We start from the raw sequence: 4,710 nt of genomic DNA, 5'->3' as shown, positions 1-4,710 counted from the left end.
CCCAGCTCAGCTAGACGGTTTGAGTACCCAGACATTTTGAGCACATGTTCACTGACAGACGAGTTCTCCTCCATCTTGCAAGCATAGAATTTATCGGAGGTCTCATACCTCTCGATCTGGGCGCTCTTCTGAAAGATAAACTTCAACTCCTGAAACATCTCAAATGCTCCATGACGCTCAAAGCGACGTTGAAGTCCCGGTTCTAAGCCATACAAGACTGCACATTGAACTACTGAGTAGTCCTCCTTACGTGCTAACCAAGCGTTCTTAACATCCTGATCAGCTGTAGCGGGTGGTTCATCTCCTAGCGCAACATTAAGGACATAATCCTTCTTCCCAGCTTGTAAGATTAGCTTAAGATTACGAGCCCAGTCTACAAAGTTGCTTCCATCATCTTTCAACTTAGCTTTCTCTAGGAACGTATTAAAATTCAGAGTGACTGTCGCGTGAGCCATGATCTACAACACAAATATATTCAAAGTGGACTTAGACTATGTTCAAGATAATTAGAGTTTAACTTAATCAAATTATTCGCTAAACTCCCACTCAAAAAGTACATCTCTCTAGTCATTTGAGTGGTTCATGATCCACTTACACTAGCTCAAGTCCGATCATCACGTGATTTGAGTATAGTTTCAGTGGTAAGCATCCCTATGCTAATCATATCATCTATATGATTCATGATCGACCTTTCGGTCTCATGTGTTCCGAGGACATGTCTGCACATGCTAGGCTCGTCAAGCTTAACCCGAGTGTTCCGCGTGCGCAACTGTTTTGCACCCGTTGTATGTGAACGTTGAGTCTATCACACCCAATCATCACGTGGTGTCTCAAAACGACGAACTGTAGCAACGGTGCACAGTCGGGGAGAACACAATTTCGTCTTGAAATTTTAGTGAGAGATCACCTCATAATGCTACCGTCGTTCTAAGCAAAATAAGGTGCATAAAAGGATTAACATCACATGCAATTTATAAGTGACATGATATGGCCATCATCACGTGCTCCTTGATCTCCATCACCAAAGTAACGGCACGATCTTCTTGTCACCGGCGCCACACCATGATCTCCATCAACATGTCGCCATCGGGGTTGTCGTGCTACTCATGCTATTACTACTAAAGCTACATCCTAGCAAAATAGTAAACGCATCTGCAAGCACAAATATTAGTATAAAGACAACCCTATGGCTCCTGCCGGTTGCCGTACCATCGACGTGCAAGTCGATATAATCTATTACAACATGATCATCTCATACATCCAATATATCACATCACATCGTTGGCCATATCACATCACAAGCATACCCTGCAAAAACAAGTTAGACGTCCTCTAATTTTGTTGTTGCATGTTTTACGTGGTGACCATGGGTATCTAGTAGGATCGCATCTTACTTACGCAAACACCACAACGGAGATATATGAGTTGCTATTTAACCTCATCCAGGGACCTCCTCGGTCAAATCCGATTCAACTAAAGTTGGAGAAACTGACACTCGCCAGTCATCTTTGAGCAACGGAGTTACTCGTAGCGATGAAACCAGTCTCTCGTAAGCGTACGAGTAATGTCGGTCCGAGCCGCTTCGATCCAACAATACCGCGGAATCAAGAAAAGACTAAGGAGGGCAGCAAAACGCACATCACCGCCCACAAAAACTTTTGTGTTCTACTCGAGAAGACATCTACGCATGAACCTAGCTCATGATGCCACTGTTGGGGAACGTCGCATGGGAAACAAGAATTTTCCTACGCGCACGAAGACCTATCATGGTGATGTCCATCTACGAGAGGGGATGTGTGATCTATGTACCCTTGTAGACCGTACAGCAGAAGCGTTAGTGAACGCGGTTGATGTAGTGGAACGTCCTCACGTCCCTCGATCCGCCCCGCGAACCGTCCCGCGATCAGTCCCACGATCTAGTGCCAAACGGACGGCACCTCCGCGTTCAGCACACGTACAACTCGACGATGATATCGGCCTTCTTGATCCAGCAAGAGAGATGGAGAGGTAGAAGAGTTCTCCGGCAGCGTGACGACGCTCCGGAGGTTGGTGATGATCTCATCTCAGCAGGGCTCCGCCCGAGCTCCGCAGAAACACGATCTAGAGGTAAAACCGTGGAGATATGTGGTCGGGCTGCCGTGGCAAAGTTGTTTCAAATCAGCCCTAAAACCTTCGTATATATAGGGGGAAGAGGGGGAGCCTTGCCTTGGGGTCCAAGGACCCCTAAGGGCTTCGGCCGAGCCAAGGGGGGCAGCCCTTCCCTTCCAAACCGAGTCCAACTAGGTTTGGAAGGAGGAGTCCTTCCCCTTTTCCCACCTCCTCTTTTTTTCTCTCTTTGATTTTTCTTCCTATGGCGCATAGGGCTCTTTTGGGCTGTCCCACCAGCCCACTAAGGGCTGGTGCGCCACCCCCAAGGCCTATGGGCTTCCCCGGGGTGGGTTGCCCCCCCGGTGAACTCCCGGAACCCATTCGTCATTCCCGGTACATTCCCGGTAACTCCGAAAACCTTCCGGTAATCAAATGAGGTCATCCTATATATCAATCTTCGTTTCCGGACCATTCCGGAAACCCTCGTGACGCCCGTGATCTCATACGGGACTCCGAACAACATTCGGTAACCAACCATATAACTCAAATACGCATAAAACAACGTCGAACCTTAAGTGTGCAGACCCTGCGGGTTCGAGAACTATGTAGACATGACCCGAGAGACTCCTCGGTCAATATCCAATAGCGGGACCTGGATGCCCATATTGGATCCTACATATTCTACGAAGATCTTATCGTTTGAACCTCAGTGCCAAGGATTCATATAATCCCGTATGTCATTCCCTTTGTCCTTCGGTATGTTACTTGCCCGAGATTCGATCGTCAGTATCCGCATACCTATTTCAATCTCGTTTACCGGCAAGTCTCTTTACTCGTTCCGTAATACAAGATTCCGCAACTTACACTAAGTCACATTGCTTGCAAGGCTTGTGTGTGATGTTGTATTACCGAGTGGGCCCCGAGATACCTCTCCGTCACACGGAGTGACAAATCCCAGTCTCGATCCATACTAACTCAATGAACACCTTCGGAGATACCTGTAGAGCATCTTTATAGTCACCCAGTTACGTTGCGACGTTTGATACACACAAAGTATTCCTCCGGTGTTAGTGAGTTATATGATCTCATGGTCATAGGAACAAATACTTGACACGCAGAAAACAGTAGCAACAAAATGACACGATCAACATGCTACGTCTATTAGTTTGGGTCTAGTCCATCACGTGATTCTCCTAATGACGTGATCCAGTTATCAAGCAACAACACCTTGTTCATAATCAGAAGACACTGACTATCTTTGATCAACTGACTAGCCAACTAGAGGCTTGCTAGGGACAGTGTTTTGTCTATGTATCCGCACGTGTAAATGAGTCTTCATTCAATACAATTATAGCATGGATAATAAACGATTATCTTGATACAGGAATTATAATAATAACTATATTTATTATTGCCTCTAGGTCATAATTCCAACACCGTCTAGAAATCAGCATCATCTCTCTCTCATGATTTACCCCTTGACGACGACGTCCATCGCTCGCCGAGCAATGCAGCATCACAGACAACAACAACATGGGAGGCATGCAGTAGGCATAGTATAGCTGGTACGTTTTAGGCGCTATCCTGCTGCGTTCACAGTGGCTGGTCTTGAAGCCATACACCTATTTAACAGTCTAGGCATGCAATAGGCATAGCGTAGCTGGTACTTCTACGTTTTAATTAGGTAGTAGCCTTTTGCGTTCACGTGGCTTTGTTGTCTCACATGCACCGCTGTCACAAGTATTAGGCAATAATACTTTCTTTTCTTAGGATTGAGAAGAGATAACATTGTTACTCCGAGGAATAACTTATGCGGGAACTCCACTGTCAGTGTTGTTGGAAACACCATGGTCCGTGTCGTTGGAAACGCCATGGTCCATGGCGTTGGCCGCGTGGGTAGCAACGCGAGCTAGTTAGGCGTGTGAATATAGAACAGAAACGCCATGATAGACTGACATTTCTAAAAGGATCAGATCATGAAAGAGTTTCATACATAGTTTATTTTGTGCTATAGTTTTAAAATAAAGTCAAAACAATGAAAAAGTCTAGGAAAAGACGCACGTGTGAGGGAAAAATGATAAGAAGGGGATGTGGTGGTCGGTGCATGGGGCCCACGGACTGGCGAGCGTGGGAGCGACCGAGGCACGCACCAGACCGGCCGCCCATTTTGAAACATCAATTACCTTTTTGTACACAGATCCAATTAAGAGGGTGTTTGTTTCCAGGGACTTTTTGGTGTAGGGACTAAAAAAAGTCTTAAAAAGTCCCATGTGAAACAAACGGGAGGGACTTTTAGGGACTAGAAGAGGGTATTTGGGACTATTTGGAGAAGTCACTATGAGAGGGTCTTTTTGGGACTTTTTGACACTTTTTCTAACAAAGCCCCTACTTTTAGCATGTCATTTAATAACTACTACTACACTGCTAAGGGTAACATGGTCTTTTTACATATCATTTAATGACCTCTAATCCCTAGAAACAAACGGATAGGAACTAGAAACTTTTAAATTGAGACTAAAGAAAGTCCCGGGACTTTTGAAACAAACAAGCCTAACCCACCTGTACCCCCTCGAGGGTCGTCTCCTCCCGCTGCACCCCACCAAACCCGGGCCGCGATCCCCA

The sequence above is a fragment of the Hordeum vulgare genome, chromosome 5H (genome assembly GCF_904849725.1).
Source record: "Hordeum vulgare subsp. vulgare chromosome 5H, MorexV3_pseudomolecules_assembly, whole genome shotgun sequence".
In the NCBI taxonomy this organism is placed as follows: Eukaryota; Viridiplantae; Streptophyta; class Magnoliopsida; order Poales; family Poaceae; genus Hordeum; species Hordeum vulgare.
This window is presented reverse-complemented; position numbering follows the sequence as displayed.